The sequence below is a fragment of the Lissotriton vulgaris genome, chromosome 6 (assembly GCF_964263255.1).
Source record: "Lissotriton vulgaris chromosome 6, aLisVul1.2, whole genome shotgun sequence".
Taxonomy (NCBI): Eukaryota; Metazoa; Chordata; class Amphibia; order Caudata; family Salamandridae; genus Lissotriton; species Lissotriton vulgaris.
In genome coordinates, this window is record NC_141694.1 from 1,891,987,527 (window position 1) to 1,892,013,914 (window position 26,388).

Sequence of the window (26,388 nt, forward strand, 5' to 3'; positions counted from 1 at the left end):
AAGACGGAAGTCCTCATCCTGGGATCATCACCCTCCGCCTGGGATGACTCCTGGTGGCCCCCCGCCCTGGGCAGCGCACCCAAACCAACGGACCACGCACGCAACCTGGGCTTCATCCTGGACTCCTCCCTATCGATGACCAGACAAGTCAACGCCGTCTCCTCGTCTTGCTTCAACATCCTACGCATGCTACGTAAGATCTTCCGGTGGATACCCACCGAAACCAGGAAGACGATCACCCAGGCCCTCGTCACCAGCCGACTGGACTACGGTAACTCCCTCTACGCCGGAACCACAGCCAAACTTCGGAAAAGACTCCAGCGCATTCAGAACGCCTCAGCACGACTTATCCTGGACATCCCTCGACACAGCCGCATCTCCGGACACCTGAGAGACCTGCACTGGCTCCCCATCATCAAGAGAATCACATTCCGACTCCTCACCCACGCACACAAAGTTCTCCACAACCAAGGCCCCAGATACCTCAACGACCGCCTGACCTTCTACACTCCCATCTGCCAGCTACGATCGACCAGCCACGCCCTCGCCGCCGTTCCCTGCATCCGAAGAGGATCCTTCTCCTACCTGGCTGCCAAGACGTGGAACTCCCTCCCCATCCACCTCCGCCTGACCCAAGACCACCTCTCCTTCAGGAAGCAACTCAAGACCTGGCTGTTCGAGCAGTAGCAGACCCCCCTCCCCTAAGCACCTTGAGGCCCTCCGGGTGAGTAGCGCGCTATACAAATGCTGTGATTAATTGATTGATTGATCCTATGTACTCGGGTGCTTCCTTGTGGGTATTCCTCCCCTTCCGCTGTACTCCCAGTTCTGCAACTCTTTTGAGGCCTGCCCTGTCCTCCCAGCCAGTTTGAGGCCAGAATTCCTTGTCAGAACCGCTGGAGCCGAACCCCATGAGCACCACATCGACTTGCCTTTGCCAATGCTTGTTGGTACTTATTCCAGAGATCTTCGGGCTACAAGAAGCTCCTGCCTCCAGCATGTCTTCCTGTCAAGACCTTTGTCCTCGCCGCATCCTTTGCACCGTGGGCCTGCATCCATGGTCACTGTGTGCCAGGGTTCAGGCGGATTAGGTAAGGGTTGCAACAACCCTTGAGGGGCTTGTCTGCTCGGCTTCCCTTTTATGCACAACTCACACGTCGCAACATAAGATAAGGGTAGACTTTCTCCTTATCGAACTTGGCCACATATTTTTGCAATTTGGTTCCTTTCTGTTTCAGTAAGTACTCACTGTTCTCTGCGATTTCATTATTTATCTCCGTTAGTCTGGAGGAAAAGGCAGTTTTAGGAACAGAAGATTTCAATGCAGCTTCTGCCACTTGTATTCTGACAAGGAGTGCATCCGCCAATCTTTTGCGGTGTTTATGATTAGGACCAATACGTCTTTGGTGCATTTCCAGGACACTTGGCACCAGTCTTTTTTGAAAGGCCCATCCTCTAGAAAGATTCTAGGCAGGATGTTGACTAAGAGGACACCCCTACAAACCACAGAGTTGATTCTCCAGGCTTTGTAAGTGCGGTCAGACAGTTTAAAACAAATAGTGGACATCAGTCATTATGAGATGTCTCACTATATAGTGGCTGCACCCGGTCATGTAGTAATCATAACCCAACACAGATTCCGGTGCTGGAAGTATGATCTGACCTGACCTGACCTGGTCATACCAGGTCGCTCCTCCCGCCGCGTGGCCCATCCCGAGTGTGCCCGGCCCCTCCTGCTGCCGCTGCCAGCGAAGTATTGCCCCTGTTTGCTTTGGCCCCCTGCCCTTGACTGCCCTTATCTGTGCCTCATTCGTTTTCTTTGTGCCTGCATTCGTTTTGCCCGTGACTGCCCTTATCTGTGCCTTGTTCGTTTTCTTTGTGCCTGCATTCGTTTTGCCCCTGACTGCCCTTATCTGTACCTCATTATTTTTCTTTGTGCCTGCATTCGTTTTTTCACCCATTTTGTTTAGTAGCGTGTTTGGTATCGTCGCTCCCCTGTTTGGCCAGTCCTGCGTGACTTTCTGCCTCTGTGTGCCCAGTTGTTTCCCTGCCCCACCCCGCTCCCTGCCGCTGCTCCCCCACGGCCCCACCCCCTCCAGCATCACCGCACCGCTCCCCCCTACTCGCCACCCTGCTACCGCCTCCCAGCTGCTCCTCCCTCGCCCTGCCCCCCCCCCACTCTCCACTTATGGCACAGTGCATGCGTACGTGCAGCAGGCGCGCCGAATGTGTGCCGAAGGTGCGCCAAAGGTAAGCCCGTCTGCACCCGTCCGCGCCTGGACCGCGCCCAGCGCCAGAACCCCTGGCCCCCGCAGAAGCCAGCCCACCCACCAGACCTACGACGCAGCCACCCTCAATGCACTCAACACCGGCCGGATCCCGAGCTGCCACCGAGCCACCCCAGGACGCACCCACGGACCCTTCACTTGCCAATCCTCCAAGTTCTCTTGCAACCGGACCTGCACCGCACCCGCCAAGCCGAGCACCAGCAGCAACCACCTGAAGTGCATCCTGCTTAATACCCGCTCCGTCCACAGACACGCCGTGGAACTCTGGAACCTCCTTGACTCCACATCCCCAGACGTCGCCTTCCTCACGGAAACATGGATGAACGCCTCCTCAGCGCCCGACATCGCCATCGCCATCCCAGACGGATACAAGATCACCCGGAGGGACCGCGTCAACCATACCGGTGGAGGCATCGCCATCGTCCACAAGAACACCATCCGCATCACGACCAACTCCGACGACACCCTCACAACTGCCGAACACCTGCACTTCCAGATACACACCGACCCCAAGACCACCCTCAGAGGCACCCTCATCTACAGACCCCCGGGACCTCGCACACAATTCAGCGAAGACATCGCCGACTTCATCAGCCCGCACGCCGTCCCCTCCGCTGACTTCATCCTCCTAGGGGACCTCAACTTCCACCTAGAGAACAACAACGACAGCAACACCACCACCCTGCTGGACAACCTTGCCAACCTCGGACTCAAGCAACTGGTGACCACCCCCACCCACTACGCCGGCCACACGCTTGACCCCGTCTTCTCCTCCAGCAAGGACATCTCCTTCAGCCACACCACCGAACTCCACTGGACAGACCACAGCTGCGTCCACTTCAATCAATCAATCAATCAAAGACATTTCTAGAGCGCACTACATACCCGTAGGGTCTCAAGGCGCTGGGGGTAGGGGGGGTGCCGCTACTGCTCGAACAGCCAGGTCTTCAGCTTCTTCCTGAAGGAGAGGTGGTCTTGGGTCAGGCGCAGGTCGGTCGGGAGGGAGTTCCAGGTCTTGGCGGCCAGGTAGGAGAAGGACCTTCCTCCTGTAGTCGCTCTTCGGATGCGGGGGACCGCGGCGAGGGCGTGGTTGGCTGAACGGAGGTGGCGTTTGGGAGCGTAGAAGTTGATTCGGCTGTTGAGGTAGCTCGGGCCTTGGTTGTGTAGGGCTTTGTGTGCGTGGGTGAGGAGGCGGAAGGTGATTCTTTTGTTGACGGGGAGCCAGTGTAGGTCTCTCAGATGTCCGGAGATGTGGCTGGTTCGTGGGATGTCGAGGATGAGTCTGGCTGAGGCGTTCTGGATCCGCTGGAGTCTCTTCTGGAGCTTGGCGGTGGTACCGGCGTAGAGGGCGTTGCCGTAGTCCAGTCGGCTAGTGACGAGGGCCTGGGTGACGGTCTTCCTGGTCTCGGTGGGGATCCACCAGAAGATCTTCCGTAGCATGCATAGGATGTTGAAGCACGCCGAGGAGACGTTGTTGACTTGTCTGGTCATGGAGAGGGAGGAGTCCAGGATGAAGCCCAGGTTGCGTGCATGGTCTGTCGGTTTGGGTGCGGTGCCCAGGGCGGGAGGCCACCAGGAGTCGTCCCAGGTGGAGGGTGAAGAGCCCAGGATGAGGACCTCCGTCTTGTCTGAGTTCAGTTTCAGGCGGCTGGTCGTCATCCACTCGGCTACCTCTTTCATCCCTTCGTGCAGGTTGGCTCAGCTTCAGAAGGACCACCACTCACCACCACCCGCAACAGGTTCCCCGCAGAAGCTGAAAGAAGATCACCATCGACCAGCTCACCACATCCCTGAGCCAGAACCCTCCCGCCAGCTCAGCGAACCCCAACCAAGTCGCCAACAACCTCACAAGGTGGATCACCAACTGCGCAGACGACCTCGCCCCACTGAAGCCCCCCCCCCATCAGACCCAGCAGCAAGAAAGCATCCTGGTTCACCGACGAACTCAAGAGCTCCAAGAAGAACTGCCGGGCCCTCGAGAAAGCCTGGCGCAGAGACCCGACTACAGACAACATGACCACCCTCAAGCACGCCACCCGAAAACACCACCAGCTGATCCACACCACCAAGAAAACCGCATTCAAGGAACGACTAGACAACAACGCCCACAACAGCAAGGAACTCTTCAACATCGTCAAAGAGCTCTCGAACCCTAGCGCCGGAAACAACGACATCACCCCCTCGCAAGACCTCTGCAACTCGCTCGCCTCGTTCTTCCACAGCAAGATCGCAGATATACACAACAGCTTCAGCACACTGCCGACGCACCCTACGACCGTACCAACGCCCCCCACCACCACCCTCCGCGCCTGGACCCCGGTCAACACCAAAGACACCATCCGCACGATGAACTCCATCCTCTCCGGATCACCAACCGACCCCTGCCGTCACCACGTCTTCAACAAGGCCGACTCCGTCATTGCACCCCATCTCCGGGACATCATCAATTCCTCCTTTGACACCGCCACCTTCCCAGAGAGCTGGAAGCACGCCGAACTCAGCGCCCTACTGAAGAAACCATCAGCGGACCCCACCAACCTCAAAAACTACCGCCCCATCTCGCTCCTTCCTTTTCCTGCCAAAGTCATCGTGAAGACGGTCAACAAACAGCTGGCCGCCTTCCTCGAGACGAATGGATCCCTCGACCACTCGCAGTCCGGCTTCCGGGCCAACCACAGCTCAGAGACTGCCATCATCACAGCCACTGACGACATCCGAGCCCTGCTCGACAACGGGGAAACAGCGGCCCTCATCTTCCTGGACCTCTCCGCAGCGTTCAACACGGTCTGCCACTGCACCCTAGTGCAGCGCCTCAACAACATCGGAATCCAGGAGAAGGCACTGGAGTGGATCATCTCCTTCCTCGCCGGAAGATTACAGAGAGTCCGCCTCCCCCCGTTCAGATCCGAGGCCACCGAAGTCATCTGCAGCGTACCACAAGGATCATCGCTCAGCCCCACGCTGTTCAACATCTACATGAGCCCCCTCGCGGCCATCGCACGCCAACACAACCTCAACATCATCTCTTACGCCAACGACACCCAGCTGATCCTCTCCCTCACCAACGACCCCGCCACCACCAGGACCAACCTACACGAAGGGATGAAAGACGTAGCCGAGTGGATGATGAACAGCCGCCTGAAACTGAACTCAGATAAGACGGAAGTCCTCATCCTGGGATCATCACCCTCCGCCTGGGATGACTCCTGGTGGCCCCCCGCCCTGGGCAGCGCACCCAAACCAACGGACCACGCACGCAACCTGGGCTTCATCCTGGACTCCTCCCTATCGATGACCAGACAAGTCAACGCCGTCTCCTCGTCTTGCTTCAACATCCTACGCATGCTACGTAAGATCTTCCGGTGGATACCCACCGAAACCAGGAAGACGATCACCCAGGCCCTCGTCACCAGCCGACTGGACTACGGTAACTCCCTCTACGCCGGAACCACAGCCAAACTTCGGAAAAGACTCCAGCGCATTCAGAACGCCTCAGCACGACTTATCCTGGACATCCCTCGACACAGCTGCATCTCCGGACACCTGAGAGACCTGCACTGGCTCCCCATCATCAAGAGAATCACATTCCGACTCCTCACCCACGCACACAAAGTTCTCCACAACCAAGGCCCCAGATACCTCAACGACCGCCTGACCTTCTACACTCCCATCTGCCAGCTACGATCGACCAGCCACGCCCTCGCCGCCGTTCCCTGCATCCGAAGAGGATCCTTCTCCTACCTGGCTGCCAAGACGTGGAACTCCCTCCCCATCCACCTCCGCCTGACCCAAGACCACCTCTCCTTCAGGAAGCAACTCAAGACCTGGCTGTTCGAGCAGTAGCAGACCCCCCTCCCCCTAGCGCCTTGAGGCCCTCCGGGTGAGTAGCGCGCTATACAAATGCTGTGATTAATTGATTGATTGATCCTATGTACTCGGGTGCTTCCTTGTGGGTATTCCTCCCCTTCCGCTGTACTCCCAGTTCTGCAACTCTTTTGAGGCCTGCCCTGTCCTCCCAGCCAGTTTGAGGCCAGAATTCCTTGTCAGAACCGCTGGAGCCGAACCCCATGAGCACCACATCGACTTGCCTTTGCCAATGCTTGTTGGTACTTACTCCAGAGATCTTCGGGCTACAAGAAGCTCCTGCCTCCAGCATGTCTTCCTGTCAAGATCTTTGTCCTCGCCGCATCCTTTGCACCGTGGGCCTGCATCCATGGTCACTGTGTGCCAGGGTTCAGGCGGATTAGGTAAGGGTTGCAACAACCCTTGAGGGGCTTGTCTGCTCGGCTTCCCTTTTATGCACAACTCACACGTCGCAACATACTGCCCCACTTGATCTGCCAAGCCCGGCCACCAAAAACTTCTTTTTACAAGTTCCAAGGTTTTCCTGACTCCTTTGTGCCCAGCCATACGATCATCGTGGCAACTCTTCATAGCCTTGTCCTGCAATTCGTTAGTTGGAAGATACAGCTTCCCTTCATAATATGGCAACCCTTCCACAATGGTTTTCTTTGCATCGTTGTCAGACCAATCTTCCCATTCCTTGTTTGAGCCATTCTCTTGAAGATCCGTAGTAAATTCTTCCAAATGGACAGCACCTACAATTTTGTTCAATGGTATGATAGGTTCATGTGCTGACACGCGTAGCTCCTCAGGAGCATTCATTCGGGATAGGGCATCGGCCTTACCGTTCTTGACTCCTGGCTTGTATGTGATTACAAAATCAAACTCAGAGAAGTATAGAGACCAACGTAGCTGGAGTGGGGTGAGCGTTTTGGCCGATTTTAAGAACTGTAAGTTCCGATGATCAGTGAACACAGTCACACAATGTTTTGCACCTAAAAGATAGTGCCGCCAATCTTGAAATGCTTCCTTCACAGCCAACAGTTCCTTATCTGCAATTGAGTAATTGACTTCAGGAGCTGATAGTTTCCTAAATCTGAATGCCACGGGATGAAATTGCCCTGTCACCTTATCTCTTTGTGATACAATTCCTCCTGTAGCAAAATCCGAGGCATCGGTTTCCACAAAAAATGCCATTTCAGGATCTGGATGTATCAGAATTGGGGCTGTGATGAAAGCCTTCTTTAAGAATTGAAAAGCTCCTTCAGCATCCGAATTCCAATCAAATTTCTTTCCCTTTTTCAAAAGTTTCCTAATTGGTGACACTTTGGTTGAAAAATTGGGCATAAACCTTCTGTAAAAATTGGCAAACCCGATAAAGCTTTGTATCTCTTTGACATTCTTCGGGGAGGACCGATCTTGAATCACTTGGACCTTTGATGGATCCATGCCTACTCCATCTGCTGAGATCATGAATCCTAAAAATTCCACCTGCTCAACATGAAAAGAACATTTCTCCAATTTGACGTAAAGTTGATTCTCCCACAACTTTTGAAGGACAGCTCATATATCTTTTACATGTTCTTGGGTGTTATCAGAAAAAATCAAAATGTCGTCGATGTAGACCACCCCCACTCGATCTAAGAACTCTCGCAAAACATCATTAACCAGGTGTTGAAACGCTGCTGGAGCGTTGCTCAACCCATAGGGCATGACCTGGTACTCAAAAAGACCACATTTCGTTCTAAAAGCGGTCTTCCATTCGTTGCCTTCGGCAACTCTGACCAGGTGATAAGCACTGCGCAGATCGAGCTTGGTAAATATTTTCGCTCCTTTAACTTGATCCAGCAGCTGAGAGATCAGTGGTAATGGATATCTGTTTTTCACTGTCACCAGATTGAGGGCTCTGTAGTCAATACAAGTGCGGAGAGTTCTATCCTTCTTGGGTCGAAAAAATAGTGGCAATGACACCGGAGATTGTGAGGGTCTGATGAATCCTATCTGCAAGTATTCATCCAAGTATTCTTTAAGGTACACATTTTCAGCTTCTGTAAGAGCGTAAATACGACTGCACGGCAAGGTGGCCCCGGGTTCTAATTCAATTTTACAGTCGTATTCCCTGTGCGGGGGACGTTTTTCAACATTTCTTTTGTCAAAAACACTGGCCAGATCCTGGTACTCCACTGGAATTTCTTGTGTTTCCACAACTCCTATAACTTGATTGAGTTGAGCCAATGCTGTGACCGGGGAATCTTCAAATCTCATTTGACTTCGAGCAAAACAATGATCTTTACAATACTTTGACTCCATTTTAACTGTTCTTCTTTCCCAATCAATGGTAGGGTTATGATGAGTCAACCAAGGCAACCCCAATATGAGCCGGAATTGCGGGGCATCGATCAAATTGAACCTTATATACTCTCGATGATTCAACAACCCAAGCAATTCTAAGGTCTCTCTTTCTTCCACGATTGGTCCTGAAGTGAGATTGGTACCATCAACAGCTTTAACTACTTCACTATGTTTCTTCTTAAGAGCCTTTATTCTGACACTGTGTGCATATCTCAAATCACAAAAATTGCCGGTTGCGCCACAATCAATCATTACCGACACCCTCTCCAACGCCTTTGAACCAAATTTCACAGTAAATGAAATGGTTAAATGGGGTGCAGCAGATTGCAGGGTGTTAATTGCTTGCTGATGTTCCTGAGTTGGCTCATTTCCTGTACCCACCAGGGCAACTCCTTTCACTGGTGGGATCTGTCTTTTAAACCCAAACTTGATTTGGGTTTCTTCATATAATCTCTGAGAAAATGGCCGGACTCTCCACAATACAGGCACACATTTTTTGTACGTCGTTTTTCTCGTTCCTCTTTAGTTAGCGGGCCTCTTATGGAACCAATCTGCATAGGTTCTTTGACCCCGATCACTTCTGGTTTAGTTCCTTCGGTTCTTATTCGATCTAAACGAGGTACCAATGAACGAAAATCCTTCCTTTTCTCGGATCGTCTTTCATAGAGTCGGTGCTCAATTTGAAGCACCAAATCAATCAATTCGGAAATTTCTTGTGGTCCCTTGGGTATCTGCGCAAGGGCTTCTTTTAATTCTTCTTTCAATCCACGATAAAAGATAGCTGTACGTTTGGATTCGGGCTAATCGGTTTCCACTATTAGTTTGTTAAATTGGGCAATGTAAGCCACCAAATCTCGGTTCCCTTGCTTTAAATCCAATAACTCATTGTCGGTGGCTTGATTTGCAGTACGCCGATCAAAGATTCTCAAGAACTCTCTTTTGAACAGGTCGAAGTTAAACAGTGCAGGGTTGTTACGAGACACTAAAGGCATCGACCAGGCAGCAGCATCACCGCTCAAGTAGGACAGCATGAACGCGACTTTAGCCTGATCCTCTTTAAATACTACTGGCTTATATAACAAATGCAATGAACACTGGGTAAGGAAAATTTGTGCTTTGTGGGGGTCCCCGCTAAACCTCTCTGGATTGGCTAAAGGCACTATGGGAGCTACCGAGTGTATCACCTGGGTGGCAACCTCCGCAGCAGAACTGCCAGTAGACGTCCATCCCGGCAATGGGGTAGTACCGGCCAAGAGTTTCTCCATTTTCAGTTTAATTTGGTGAGTTTCTTGCTGGGACCTCCCTATGACCTCTCTAAGCCTCCTATTCTCTTCTGCTGACTGAGTCAATTGACTCTGTAACCCCTCCAATACTCCTGCCAAGGACTTTAAATCGAACCCTTCAGCCATATCGACTCAGGTGGACAAAGTGGCACTTCATTCTGTCACAACGCCCAAGGTCCACAAGAGTCGATGATGGTCCCAACGCCACTCCACCCGAAACACCACCCGAGACAATTTGTACTCGGGGTGTGTCTCGAACAGAGGGGAAAGGGGAAGTGGATAACAAGAGAGAAACAGCCTTCTTTTATTGTTGCGTGTAGTAACGCTTTACTGGGTCTCGGTTTTTCTTATGACACTTGATAGGTGTACCTGCATAGGAGATATAATGAACAGACATGCAACTCTACACTTCTGCTATACCTACAATGTCCTATTCACCCCTAGACTGAGTCTTACCTATATGACCCCAGGCTGAACTTCCTCTCTATGTGTGAGTGTCCTGTTATAATTTCAATTCTGTATAGGAAACAACAACACACTATTTAGTACTTGGTGAGCTCCCTCACTATTTACGAATGAACTGACTGGAATGTATAATTACCTGGAAATTATGACAGGACGTATTAAACTAGACGTTATGTGGAATATCTTCACAATACCCTAAATAGAGTTACAAGTCCAAACTTGAATGCTGCTTGAATAGTCTCAGGTTGTTTATCATACCTTGTGGTTTTCGGAATTCAGTTACTATACCGCTAAGTTGAGTCGTTTTCAAAAATGTTCAAACTACTGTCTTCAGACGAACTTGTCTTTATCCAGACTGACAGGAAAATCCCTTGTTGCGCATGCGTTGTAGGAAATTCACTGTTCTGGCCTTGACGCAGGTTTTCGGAAAGAAATTGTTTTCACAGAAAAGGCATGCGTGAAGGAAGACACTTCTTCCTCACGCAAGGCTACAGTTGAAGTGCGCAGTTCCTAATTGGAACGCGCGCTACAACGTCTTCGCCAGTCGCGAGATTCAAAACACTAGACCGCGAACTGACTCTTGAACATTGTCCTTTGATGCCGCCATTTTCTTTTCCTGAATGTTGTATGTATTTTAAACAACGTTTTACAAATAGTTTGGTTACAGGTATTCTTTTACTCCAACGTGATTTCTTGAGCTTAATCTGCCTCTGTCGTTTTATTAGGGTAGCTACACTGTTAGCCTGACTAGTGGTTTTTGTAGTTGTGACAGCCAGCATGTAGCTATATATATCCAGGGGATGTTTCCTGGATGTTAGAAGGGCGATCTCAGGGGAGGGCAGAATTCGCACCTGACCACCCTGGCACCCACCTCTCCTAGGAACACAGCCGAGCACTGGCGGGAGACCCTCAGGGTGAGGATCCCGAATCTAGAATTGTACGCGCTGCACTAGCACCACTCAACAAAGAGACACCACACCGGAGGTTAAGAGAACGTATTCTTTATCTCTTCAAGTAACAAGCATTTACAATGCAATGGTTTCGCCTTTGGAAAAGTTTGAACTATTAGCATTGCTCATGACATTTCTTTTTTTCTTTTTTACTTATAAATAAATGGCATTGTTATTTACATTGCCAACCTCAATGAAGGTCGAAGTCTCACAATGCCTGTCTCACAAGGCACACAGATACACAGCAGTCACCCACTTCACAAGGCATAACATACACTCAACTTCCGGCATCACAAGATACAAAATGCACTGCAGTACCTTATGCAAAATGCACAAAGTGTGCAGGAGACCCCACAAAACGCACAAAGTGATTTTCAACCTATTCTAAATGTACAACAACACAGCAGCATGCTCCACAACACACAACAAGATAAAGCCGGTACAACATGCAAACGTCCTCCACACAATATAAAATAAAGAAGGATGTGGCACTACAGCCAGAGCTGCTGATCATGGAAATGGGGAGTCAAGTTCGAGTTTTGTTGTCGGCTCAACAGCCTGTGATTCTGGGGAAATCAAGTAATATTGTCCTATAAAATGAATGTGACCGTGTGTAATGTAAATGGTGCTCGTGTGAAGCACTGGGGTCAAGTTTGCGCTATATGAAGCTGCAAAAAAGAAAAACACAAACACTGCAACCTACCCCTACCATGCAAAAATATTCAAGTGTGCCCTACTAAATACACAACAGCAGGCTTGTATATAGGAAGAGGAGTTCCATGGGAATCAGTACAAGCTGAGTAGGCATGCACACATGTTTACATGCCTATTGGTTGCAACTCCTTCTAAAGCATGCTTCCCTTCCCACATCGCGAGCAATCAATAAAGTGTCCACTCCAGAACCAACATCCCTGCTCCTAAAAACATAAGACATAGAAGATCTACACTTCAATATTTTTGCAAATCCTCTCTGTGCTTCTAAATTTAGGGAACTTCAATTACATTTGCATGTGTGATCTGAATTCTTAATGGGGCTGTTTTATGATTGTTCTGAAAACTAAGGCAAAGGAGAGGGTCGAAGAAAGCACAACAAGTACTCCATTGCAACGGCGACCCAATACCCTGTCCACAAAACCAAATGTCTGCCAACCCAATTTTGAGTTGGTGGACTGCAAGCTTTCGCTGACAAGATTAAAATGTATTCAGATGGTGTAAAACTTCTTCCAATGACCCAATAGAGTAGGGGCTGTTGGAGGTAAGCCAACCGACCTGGAGCCAATGGGGGCTGAGAGCCTGACTTTCTTTTGCTATTACACGTGGCGGGATCTAACTTGGTTTAGTGTTCATAATGCTGTGCCACCGGGTCAGTCTCTGGATTGCAGCAAGGTCTGTTAGCCAATGAATGACAGCCATTGTGCGGGCCGGTCACAGTCTTGTCTGGCAATCAGTGTACAGTGTTCAGGCACTCAGTCCCTGACTGTCAGTGAGTGCACAACGATCTCACTATCTGCCCTCGATCGACAGCCAGATATATAGTGTAGGGACTCGAAGCCCCTGATTGGCATCCGATGTACGTATTTCTGGGTCTCTGTGAAACATTGGTAGGGAAATGCAGACAGCGGTGCCGGTGGGCAGGGGAGAACACCTAACAAGCGCGCGACGCTGTAGTCAAGAGCAGCTGATAACCGAAGGAAAGTGCTCCACTGTCAGCTCGGCCAAAGTCCGTCCCTCTGAGAGACCTTGTGTTATAGAAACAGGGGAAGGACTGCAGGCTTTAGAGCGTCTTTCTTGAACTAATCACATCTGTAGTACTCCTAGCGAGCTGGTGGCAGGCCATTACAGGTTATATCCGCAGCCTACATATGCTGAAGTTTTTTACTATTGAGTACACGGTAAGATTCTTTTGAAAATGACTCTGGGGAGATGCTTATTGCTGTGCAGCGGAAGGCACTCCTTAAAAGTTGACTGTTCAACTTTCAGTTGCATATTGCTGTATTTTGGTGGTAAAATAGTACTGATAAAGTAAAACTTTTGAACAGTGTTGTGAACATGTTTAAAAATAACAATAATACTGAACTGAAACTATCACAAAATGTACCTCATTGGTCACATACTTTGCATTTTCTTGCAGCATAATTTGGTCCTCCCTTGCTACATTATTCCAGTGGCCCTGGAAATAGCCTTCTTGCTCTCAACCTGTAGGAATGACCACGACCATATATGTGACCAGTTTCTTGTAAATTAGTATTTACTACATTTTAGGAACAATCTTATCCAGCTATCGAAAGAGATTGTGCGCTGTCTCTTACCGCTCCTGCATGTGATAGACATAACATTGCTGTGCGGGATGTTTGAATAAATACACACCCTTTCATGCTACTTGTAGCTATTCGCAGTGTCTCCCTCACTCACAGAGCTGTCTTGGCTGCCACAGCCCTGCTGCCAGCACTCTCTCTTGCCCTTGGAACCATAGTCCTGCTCGCAACCTAGAGTGTAAAGATTACCTGCCTTAGCAGGTGCACTGCCTTGCTGCCCGAGCTCAGCCACCCCTCACCACCTGGATCCCTGACCCTGCATTTTACACTGGTGTGCGTGCCTTAACCATCAATCCACAGTCCCTATGTAACTTTATCCAGCACTCTTCCAATGTTCGTGCATCTCTCGGGAGCATAGGGCAAGCTCTGAATTTCCTCCTGTCCTAACTGTCGAATCTTCTTTTTATCCCTACACTTCCATGTCCAGACCCCATCCAGGCCCGCTGTGCCATGCTCTCACCTCGCAGTCGATGAGGCTCTCGGCCAGCGGGTCTCCGTGCCGCAGCCTCGGAATGGGCCGGGTCTGGAACGGGTAAGGTCGAAACTGGCTCTGGCTCCAGCCGGGAACCTGGGACTCGAGCTCTAAATTATCGGTGCTCCCAGTTCCTTCGCCTCCCAAATCAGCTCCGGTCCTGTCCTCCTTCCCGGCCCCTTCCTACTTCCCGCCCCCGGCCTCCGCCATCGCAGGCTCTTCTGACAGCTCCCGCCGGTTCCGGGGACCGGAGAGGCCGCGGCTGCTCCTCGCGCTGGAGCTAGGCACACTGACAGCGGCGGCAGCTGCATGAACACCAGGAGTCTGACCAGGCACAGACAAAACATGTAGAGAGAAAGGACCGCCCGCCAGACAGGACTGCTGCAGGGCCCTCCTGCGGACTGGCGGGGTAGTACAAGGTTTCATACCAGATACGGCTACGTATAGAGAGAGCTCTCGCAAGTCTGCACCCAAACAGGGAGTAAATACTACATGCACACACTGCCAGCCTAAAGGTACGCGAATCTCTATAGAGTGCAGTGCTCTTTGGAACGGTTGATGTGTGAACTTTAGAAAAGGTCGAGGAATAGGAATAAACCATTTCTACATTGAGGAATAAGCAATTTCTACACAGTTCTAACTTCAATGCTCAAGCTTTCGCTTTTCATAAATCTCTGTCTCGATTGATGTAACAGTACTCCAGAATTTGCACAGACACACACACGGTTCAGCGAGCAAGTCATAAATTAATTTAACGCAAATAAAAACAAGAAGCACGGGCACACGGACAGCGGGTGGGAGGCGGGAACGGACAGCGGGAGGGGGGGCGGGAAGGCATGGAAAAACAAGCACTCACCTGGACTTCCTCCTGCGGCGGTCGGCCGCGGAATGGCCAAAACAAACCTGGACGACCCAAAAAAATAAACCCCGTCCACGGCCGCGAGGACAATCAGAAAAGGGTGGAGAGGGAAGAAATCGCGGGAACGCCCACGAATCTGGTCCGGCCATGATGGACAGATCTCTGTTCCAATGGCTAGCCTCCATTTATGGAGCTAGCCAATGGAACAGAGGGCGGATTCCCAAGCCACATAGTTATTCTCATTTGGTTTTCGCCTGCGCAGTGCGCAGCTTTCACTTAGGCGAAACCTAAAAATGTATCTTTATGATCCGCAGTTTCTCAAGTACAGGCGAGCAAGGGCTCAAAGAGTCTTGGTAGGGGTAGGGTAGCGGGACATTCTCAAGGTTCAATTTATCCAGCGCACAGCTCTCAATCCTCGAGCTGGGGGATATGGGTGATCTTGGGTCCAGCCGGACCAGGATAGTCTCTGAGCCGCGATCGAATCAGCAGGGCTCGAGCAGGAAGGTCGTCGTCTTACGGTTTCGGGGAGCCACGATCAGATCAGCAGGGCTCAAGAGTTCTCAAGGTAGCAGGGGAGCCGCGACAGCGTCAGCAGGGCTCGGTGATTTTCTTCGGTAGCAGTGGAGCCGCGACAACGTCAGCAGGGCTCGGTGATCTTCTCAGTTGCAGAGGAGCCGCGACAGCGTCAGCAGGGCTCAGATAGTTCTTCAGATTGTTGGAGAGCCGCGACGAAGTCAGCAGGGCTCGGTAGTCTCTTCGGTTGCAAAAGGAGCCGTGACAAGGTCAGCAGGGCTCTCATAGTCCAGGATACAACTGCCTGATCGTTTCAGAGCCACCCTTGATATAGGACTCCCTTCCTTTGATGTCCGGAGTCCTCGCAGGCGGAGGTCTTAGCACCTGGGGGCTGGTTGTTGGGGGTTCCGCCTCGGCGGCTCCTTTCATCCTTTCAAGTGGGGTCTGGAGAGATCCCAGACACTCAGCAGCCTGGAGCCAGCCCTCAGAGAGGCCGGATGGGTGATCGAAACTCATCTCTCGAGGGGAGGTGGAAGGTGTGACTAAGCTACTCCTCCCTCTCTCGCTCACAGGGCTGGGGATGGCGCCGTTGGCCGAGGTTGGGCTGGGGCCTGGGCGGCCATCTTAGGTGCAGGGACATGGGCCTCGGCTTTGGTTACCAGGAAAATGGGGGACAAGGACGGGAAGCCCAGTGTCGGGATGTATGTCATGGCGGGAAGGGTCGGGGGCTCAGGGTCTTGGGGAGCTGCCTGGGTCAGGGGTGACCACGCCACGAGGCCGGGTCCAACACTGGGAGATTGCTCCCAGCCTTCCTTGACCAGACTCATAAGTCCTCTGACCGGGTGTCCATAGCGAAGCTCAAAGGGACTGAACCCTTGAGATATCTGTGGCACTTCCTGGTATGAAAACAACAGGCATGGTAAGAGGACGTCCCACTTATGCCTCATGGGTTCCTCAAGACCCTTAATCAAGACAGCAGTGGCACAGTGCCCAAAGCATCTAACACCAGAAAAACACATGAGGCAACAGCAAAAATGGAAGGGAGACCCACACCATTGGTGCCAGGTCTAACACTGGCTGGTGACCCAGACTCTGTCCCCTCTGCTTTCAGGTTCTTCAGTTCCTCGATCCACCTTTGAATCCACCCGGACACTTTTCATCTGGTCCCATCCAGCACTTCTTTGCAGATCTCCATTGAAACGATCAACGAAACCTGACACCAAAAGGCACTTATGCACCCGGCTTCCCTGGGTGAGGTAAATTTAAGTATATAAAAACCCCATGGACAGCAGTGCAGGTGTCTGGCGTAGATATGTAAATATACCAGAACCATATGGAAAGCATGGTAGGTGTCTGACGTAGATATGTACGTACATCAGAACCCTGTGGAAAGCAGTGTGATCGTCTGACTTATATATGTAAGTATATCAGAACTCTGTGGTCAGCACTGCAGGTGTCTGATGTTGACATATAAGTGTATCAGAGCCCTATGGAATGCACTGTAAGTGTCTGACACAGATATATAAGTATATCAAAACCCTAAGGACAGCACTGAAGGTGTCTGATGTAGACATGTAAGTATATCAGAGCCCTGTCAAAAGCACTGCACGTCTCTAAAGTAGATATGTAACTATATCAGAATACTATGAAGCCTTTCAGGTGGTGTCTGACAAGACATGTAAGTATTTCAGAACCCTACAGACAGTGGCGTAGCAAGGGGGAGGCGGAGCATGAGTTTTGGGGAGGTGGCCTCCCACTGCTCTAACCTGGGGCATCCCCCCTGCACTTCAATCGGCCAAGGTACGGCAAACCAATCGGAGATCCCACCAGCACCCCCCGCCCCCTCCCCTGTTCTTCACTCCAGCCTTCACAGGCGGCAAAATCAGGGACAGCCATAGGGCTCACCACACCAACGCCTACAGAAAGCACCCCAGGTGTCTGACGTAGATATGCAAGTAAATCAGAACCCTATGGAAAGCACTGCAGGTGTCTGACGTATATATGTAAGTATATCAGAACCCTATGGAAAGCCCTGCAGGTGTCAAACTTATGTATGTAAGTATATCAGAACCCTGTAAGTACCTCTGCAGGTGTCTGACATATATGCCAGATGCTGGAAGACACAGAACCTCTACCTTGCTCAGACTTTGCATTAATTGTGGGTGACCCACCCCCTGAGGACACCAGCTGCAGTTTGTATTTGTTCTGGTTTTTAATGAGGAAGTTTCATATTTTCAGATTGTAACTGGAAGTAACTTGGTTCTTTCGGTCCCTTGGAGAACCAGGCAGTAATCCCTGTAACTGGTTGCGGTAACAAAGTGCAACCGGTATGCTGGTGTAGCTCTAGGACGTATGCGAACACTTTTAAATAGGCATCTAATTGATGGATACATCTATAAAAACTCATACCAGAGCTACAGTGTCTGTAGAGAAGTATCGGACAACTACAGGATTCGTACAGAAATACATTACATTTGAGCAGCAGAAATAAGGAGTATACTGGGATCTCCTCGTAACATATATGAAAGGTGTTCTGCACATTAAGAGAAAGTGTAAGTTGTTGAGGCTCTCTTAAGCCGATACTCTACGGAAGTCTATAGCACGGTCCGGATTTGCTTCATTACAGTCTTTTGAATGGTAAGGACAGTTGTGAAGCCTCTGTTCTTGGGCAGTTAATGAAAATGGCCCTAAACTCTTGGTTTTCAGTAAAGGAGTGAAGGAGCAGCGTACTGGCACGTTGGAACAGTATATTTTAATAAAGAGACACTAACTCAAGGTTGAGAGACACTCTGTTGCAATTGCCCCTGGCTGGCCCTGATGAAGGTGGTTTCCATTGCAGTTCTTCCACCGAAACGCGTTGGCCCTCTCTTCTAATTAGATCCAACCTTTGGTTGTACAGTGGACAAACTGGTGTAATACAACGGGTTGTCTTTCCAGTTATAGTAGTGTGATGTATGACTAGGATGTGTGTTAGAGTGTATGTGTTGTGTTTGTGTTTCTCAACCTGGGTCACAATAACTGTCTTGGTATTTTAAAATTAAAAAAAGATATGTTTATCTTTTCTGATTTTGTAAATGAAATATGAATTTTTGTATATGTATTTAAAGAAAATTACATGAAATACAGTGAATAACTACCTGGTTTGTAATAAGAAAAAAGAAAATATGAACTTTTAAATAACAAAAAAAACTCTAAAAATAAAAATGAATAAATAACTTAAAAAGTTGAATATGTGGTTTGTGTATGCCCTTGTTATTGGAGGCTTTCCCCAACGATAAAGTGGATATAGGTCTAGAGGGAGTTCCTTTCTTATCCCTGTAACTGAGCTCCTGTGTGTTGTAATCCAGCAGAGTGCCAGGCAGTAATCCCTGTAACTGAGCTCCTGTGTGTTGTAATCCAGCAGGAGATCCGGGAATAAACAACTGAGATCAGATCAGACTCGTTGTCTCGGCTCTGAATTACCAGCACAGTCCCTAGTGCTTTAGCCCTTTCTTTACACAGTCTGTAATCACAGCGCCAATACTTGTTTGTATCCTGTTCTCACAGCCAGGAGTATTGTACTGTGCACTGTGCCAATGCTTGTTTGTATCTCTTCTCACAGCCAGGAGTATTGTACTGTCCGTGGCAGAGCTGCAGCTGTGAGAGGGTAAAATATCTGCCTCTGGGGCGCTCTCTGGGGTCTGTTTTATCTTTTCTTGTCTCTTTCCCCCCCGAGCAGCCGCCGAACATATCTCTGTTTTTCTTTTCTTTTATTTATTTATTTAATGCGATTTTATATAGCGCAAACATTACCCGAAATTGTCAGAGCGCTTTACAAAAGAACCAGTTGCAATACATAAGGACTTAGGATTACATGAGTTACATAAAAGATACAGATTGCAAATGTACAAGTTGTAAAGTCACACAAGGAAAACATACAAACAGCAAACAAATGGCAAATGTACAAGTTGCAAAGTCGCTCAAGGAAGAGATACAAACAGAAAAAATTACAAATGTATAAGTTGTAAAGTCACACAAGGAAGAGATACAAACAGAAAAAATTGCAAATGTACAAGTTGTAAAGTCACTCAAGGAAGAGATACACATGGATAAACTCTAAGAATCACATAGGAATGGTAGTGAGGATAAGGGTCTACTACACATACTAGTGGTTAGAGTTATCTCTCTCTCTCTCTCTCTCTCTCTCTCTCTCTCTCTCTCTCTCTCTCTCTCTCTCTCTCTCTCTCTCTCTCTCTCTCTCTCTATATATATATATAATTACCTACTGGCGGTCGCCAGTAGGTATATATAGTTAGGACCTAGTTTCCATAGGAAATCCGCAACATTCTATTGGGAATAACTTTGGCGCCGGTTGTTGAATATTCGCGAATTTCTCAAAGAAGATGGCCCGTTCCGCTCCACTTCTTCCCTGAAAGTTTCAGGTAGATTCGTCAAGCGGGGGCCGAGAAAAAAGGGGGGTCCCAAAACGTGTTTTCCCCATGTTAATTTCCATAGGACCTTTAGACATGGCTACAGCCCGAACCGCTGAACGGAATTACACCAAACTTGGCAAAATGGTAGAGTCTGGTACGCAAATCACACTTTTGGTTAAATAGTGTAAATCCCTCCAGTAGTTCCTGAGAAAATTAAAAGAGAAAAAAATTATATATCTATAAGCGCGCACCGTTCGCGCACCCCGCGATTTTTTGAAAAAAAATATTGGGGAGGGGGGGGCCTTGTGGGACCCCCTGAGCAGGCCTACGGGGTCAGGGTGCTTCTACCCTGCCCCCTTTGCATGTTTTGCACCTTTATTTCACTGCTTTCTTGTGCCTTGGTTCTACCGAGGCACAAGATGGCTGCCAACACTTCCTGGTTTGGAGTGTTGACAGACAGTGGCAGTCAATCAGCATGCATTTCACAGGAAAACAGCATGCTCATTGCCTGTCAACACTTCTAACCAGGAAGTGTTGGCATTCATCTTGTGCTAGGTAGACCGAGACACAAAAGAAGCAGAGCTCACAGCCCACACAGCTCTCACAGCCCACACAGCTCTCACAGCCCACACAGCTCTCACAGCCCTCACAGCCCACACAGCCCTCACAGCCCACACAGCCCTCACAGCCCACACAGCTCTCACAGCCCACACATCTCTCACAGCTCTCACAGCCCACACAGCCCACACTGTCACAGCCCACACAGCTCTCACAGCCCACACAGCTCTCACAGCCCGCCCACACAGCTCTCACAACCCACACAGCTCTCACAGCCCACACAGCTCTCACAGCCCACACAGCCCACACAGCTCACATTTCACACAGCTCTACCAGCTTTCACAGCCCATACAGCTCTCACAGCCCACACAGCTCTCACAGGCCTCACAGCCTTCACTCTCACAGCCCACACAGCTCTCACAGCTCACACAGCCCACACAGCTCACATCCCACACAGCTCTCACAGCTCTCACAGCCCATACAGCTCTCACAGCCCACACAGCTCTCACAGCCCACACATCTCTCACAGCTCTCACAGCCCACACAGCTCTCACATCCCACACAGCTCTCACAGCTCACACAGCCCTCACAGCCCACACAGCCCACACAGCTCACATCCCACACAGCTCTCACAGCTCTCACAGCCCATACAGCTCTCACAGCCCACACAGCTCTCACAGCCCACACAGCTCTCCCAGCCCACACAGCACACAGCTCTAGCAAAGATAATACCAGCAGCGAACAAGCACTGGCAAAGACAATAATGGCAGCAAACAAACACTGGCAAAGACAATAACGGCAGCAAAGAAACACTGGCAAAGACAATAACGGCAGCAAAGAAACACAGGCAAAGGCATTACCAGCAGCGAACAAACACTGGCAAAGATAATACAATCAGGGGGGCAGGGGCATGAAAAACGGCACAATCAGGGGACAGAAGGCTCGACAAACAGCACAATCAGGGGGCAGAAGGCAAGAAAAAACAGCACAATTAGTGGGTATAATGCAACAAATACGGCACAATAAGGGAGCAGAAGGCAAGAGATACGGCACAATCAGGGTGCGAAAGGCAAGAAATATGGCACAATGAGGGTGCAGAAGGCAAGAAATATGGCACAATCAGGGGGGGCAGAAGCCAAGAAATATGGCACAATCAGGGGGGCAGAAGCAAGAAATACAGCACAATCAGGGGGGCAGAAGGCAAGAAATACTGCACAATCAGAGAGCATCTTGCTCCTGTCCAAAAATCGGACCCCTAGGGCTGCTCAGGTGGTCCCAAAAGGATATTAACATATTTAAACGTTATCCGCTAATAGAATTAGCATTTTAAAAACCTTGCAAATTCACTGAAAAAAACATAGGTTTCAGGCCTTATATAGTTAGGAATTAGCATTTAAAAAACCTTGCAAATTCACTGAAAAAACCATAGGTTTCAGGCCTTATATAGTTAGGAATTAGCATTTAAAAAACCTTGCAAATTCACTGAAAAAACCATAGGTTTCAGGCCTTATATAGTTAGGAATTAGTATTTAAAAAACCTTGCAGATTCACTGAAAAAAACCATAGGTTTCAGGTCTTATATAGTTAGGAATTAACATATAAAAAACCATTGAATTGCTCCTATATAGTTAGTTGTACAAACTATATTTGGCGCACCCGCAATCCACTGCTGATGATGTCACATATTACATCATTCATGACATGGTCAGTGACATCACTGATGACATCACTGATGACATCTCAAATGACATATTATATATATATATATATATATATATATATATATATATATATATATATATATATATATATATATATATATATATATATTCACTGAAAAAAACATTGGTTATAGACCATATATAGTTAGGGATTAGCATTTACAAAACCTTAATTTACTCGCACAAAACCATAGAAATTCGCATATATAGTTAGTTGCAATAACTATATATCGCGCACCCGCAATCCACTGCTGATGATGTCACATATTACATCATTCATGACATGGTCAGTGACATCACTGATGACATCACTGATGACATCTCAAATGATATCACTGATGACATCACTGATGACATCTCATTTGACATTACTGATCACATCACGAATTTCTATGGTTTTGTGCGAGTAAATTAAGGTTTTGTAAATGCTAATCCCTAACTATATATGGTCTATAACCAATGGTTTTTTTCAGTGAATTTTCAAGGTTTTGTAAATGCAAATTCCTAACTATATATGGTCTATAACCTATGGTTTTTTCAGTGAATTTCATTGGTTTTTTAAAAGCTAATATCTATAGCTGTAAAATATATTCTTTATCAGGTGACATATCACGTAGCCACGTGAGACGCCTCATGACGCGTCGCATAAACGTGACGTATCGTCTCTGCAGCGCAAACAAAACCCGTAACGTAAGCGCGCCAGAGCGCGCTTACAGATATATATATATTTTTTTTAACCTTAATTAGACAAAATCCACACGTGCACATATCTTGAGCCCTTGCAAAGGCACATCAAACAAACAGTCCCTACAATTTTGCCAAGTTTGGTGGAAATCTATTCCTTTAAATTTTATTTTACTGTTTCTCTTGGTTTTTCCCTTGTTACGCTTACCGGAACGCTACCCGGTATGCAAACCGGACGCTCCAAAAACACAAGATGTCGGACTCCCGTTACGCTGCCGGTTAGCTGCCCGGTTGGCGTACCGGGAAGCGCCTCTACCAAGAAAAATCGCAATTTTTTTTTCTTTTGCCCCGCGGGTCACTTTAATATCCCCCTCATCAATCCTAGGGGGTCAGGAGGGGTCTACCTTGCCCCCTTTCCTTCATTTCCCCCTTCGTTTTTCACCACCTCTTGTCTCTCGATCCTACCGAGAGACAAGATGGCGGCCGCTCCGGACTGTTTACAATGTTGACAGCCAATCAGCTTCTCCTCAGACTCCCGTTACGCTGCCGGTTAGCTGCCCGGTTCACGTACCGATTCGAGGAACACACCCGTGATATATGTTTATTTTACCCTTTTGAACTGCTACCAGCCCACTGGGGTGTTATTTTCGGACTTCCAGCCCCACAATGCATCTGTATTATAGGAACTTACCTGGGATTGGTTGATGGAAATAAATTGGGACAAAGTCTGGTAAATCCGTATGCTGGCAGTCATTGGGGTGCAGAGAGCCTATGAAGAAGGGTGCAAGACCCGAAACTCGTCAGGCACTGCAGACGCCGAGTGTGCCTTGCTTTCCAAAACCGATGATATGCCGAACATTGAGTGCGCTTCGCCTTGGGGGCAACTGTGAACCTGGATATATATATATATATATATATATATATCCAAATAATTTACCGTCTTTACTCACAGACAGAGAGTCGAGGCCCAGATTAGCTTTTCAAGTGCTTTTATTCAGCAACACTAGCACTCAACGCGTTTCGCAGCCTCCTCGACTCTCTGTCTGTGAGTAAAGACGGTAAATTATTTGGATTTAACGGGGCGAGGCGAAACCCCGTCGAGGCCCGCCACAAACGAAGAGGCGCCGGCATGATTTTCGCTAAGCTGTTTGGAATATATATATATATATATATATATATATATCATGTCCAAAGGGGTTTGTTAGGTAGGGGGGAGGAAAAAGGGGAGGAAAAAGATCAGCAAGGATGGAGTTGCTTCAAGGGGGACAAAAGGAAAAATCCAAAAGGGGGATGAAAAGAAATAACGTCAGGAGGCGAGGGGAATGAAAAGGAAGGAGGGAGAAAGCAAGGGGGGGGTTCAGCACGGAAAGAAATTGGCGGGCAACAAAGGGCATAGTTCAACAGCAAATGAGGCGGCCGGGTCCTCCAAGATGGATGACTCAAGAGAACTAATTTGCAAAACAACACAGGCGCTGGAATAAAGGAGCAAAGCAGAGGTGGGCAGCCACAAAAGCAAGAAGGGAAAGGGATTGCGGGACCACCGAAACTAAAGCGAGTAAATTAGATGAGCAAACGCTCAGGGTTAGTGGGCAGCAGAGTGGTCGATGATGTTGATACGCCGTCTGCTCAAAGGCACAGTCTCTGGGTTGCAAGGGCAGCAGTGCCCCTCAGGCTGCACGCCAAAGGTCTGTGGAAGTCCGCATGGGTGCCAGAGACGCAGTCCGGGAAGGCGTGCCCCCCCAGGTTCAGGCAGCAAAGAAAAGCCCGGGGCGTCACGATGTAGTGACGAGATTCTCCCCGAAAACTGCACCCCTATATCTGGCAATACGACTCGCAGGTCCCGGTCCTCCCTCAGGAGGCAAAGCAGGAGGGTAGGTTGCGGGGGAAGCGGCAAAAGTCGAACCCGGATAGCATCGGGTTGGGAGACCTCATCCCATTTCAGCAACAGTCAGCCGGAGAAACGCCCCCAGGCATCAGCACCGCCGAGAGAGGGCTCCGACGATGGCCGGTCATCACCGAAGCGTCGATAGGCGGGGGAGGAAAGGCAACAGCAGCGAAGTGGCTGTAAGATGAAGCGTCCTCATATCGCCTCACGGTTATTTGGCATCTCTGTGCTGAGGGCTAGACGGCTGAAAGCGAAAGGAGCAGACTGTGGGCTTCAGGCGGTGTTAACGTCCGGCTCTGGCGGGGCCTCGGGCCCGGGCTCCATGGAGGGAGCCCTGCGCTCCTCGGCACCAGATGTGTCTCAGCGCTGGCCTCAAGGCTCTCATGGCAACAGCCGCGATCGCCGATCTCCGTTCGGGGCTGCGCCTTCATGGCCGAGCGTGTGCTCGCTGCTGTCCCGTCCCTGGCTGGTTCTATGGTACAGCCCGGCTATGGCAGTATCCGACTAAAGCGTCGAACAGACGTCCCCTGCCAAGACATAACCTCATGGGTAAATAGAAATGACCCGGGCTCACTCACCCCTGTCACAGAGTGTGAGGGGGCTGGGGGCTCACTCACTCCTGTCAATCAGAGTGTGTGGGAGGCTGGGGGCTCAGTCACTCCTGTCAATCGGAGTGTGTTGGAGGCTGGGAGCTCACTCACTCCTGTCAATCAAAGTGTGAGGGAGGCTGGGGGCTCACTGACTCCTGTCAATCAGAGTGTGAGGAAGGCTGGGGGCTCACTCACTCCTGTCAATCAAAGTGTGAGGGAGGCTGAGGGCTCACCGACTCCTGTCAATCAGAGTGCGAGGGAGGCTGGGGGCTCACTCACTCCTGTCAATCAGAGTGTGAGGGAGGCTGGGGGCTCACTCACTCCTGTCAATCGGAGTGTGAGGGGGTCTGGGGGCGTTAGAAGATCTGTCCTAATGTATACAATATATCTTTAATGACATCTACATGCTTATAGATTATTCCTGAATTGTTTAGTAAATACAAAGCTTTGTATAGGCTCCGCTTCTTATCCCCCCGTCCTGTAGTGTCCCATCATCAGTACCGATGGAGGTGATTCGAGGGCGTTCTGGGGGCTCCCCCTCTGGATGAAGCGCCTCTGACGTCACTGGTAATGGCAGGGGTGGGACCACACCGGTCCTGGATGTCAGACACGGACAGTCCACTTATTTTCGCGTGACAGCAGCGCGCCGTGTGATCTGCTGCAGGTTTATTTATGCGTTTTTATATAGCGCGGACTTTACCCGAAGGCGTCAGAGCGCTTCACATTAGGAACAGAAATGAAACATAATGAGAAACATTACAGAAGAGCAGATTACTAAAACATACGTTACTTACATAAGGTAATAGTGACAATTGTGAGCAAACAAAAAACATGAGGTAGTAAAAATTGTGAGCAACCAAAAATACATGAGGTAGTAACGGTAATAGTGACAATTGTGAGCAAACAAAAAACTAAATGTTACATTACATAAGGCAAAAATGACAATCTTGAGCAAACAAAATACAAGAGGTATGCGGGTTGTGGATGCGGGAGGGGTGGAGCCGGGAGGAAGGTACTGTGGGAGGGGGTCTGGGGGCGTTAGAAGATCTGCCCTAATGTTTACAATGTACCCATAATGGCATCTACACGCATATAGATTATTCCTGAATTGGTTAATAAAGACAAGCTTTGCTGACCGAGGAGCACTTTTGTTTGGGACTGACCTGCCTGCCTGCCTGTAAGCCTACTGCTCGCGGAA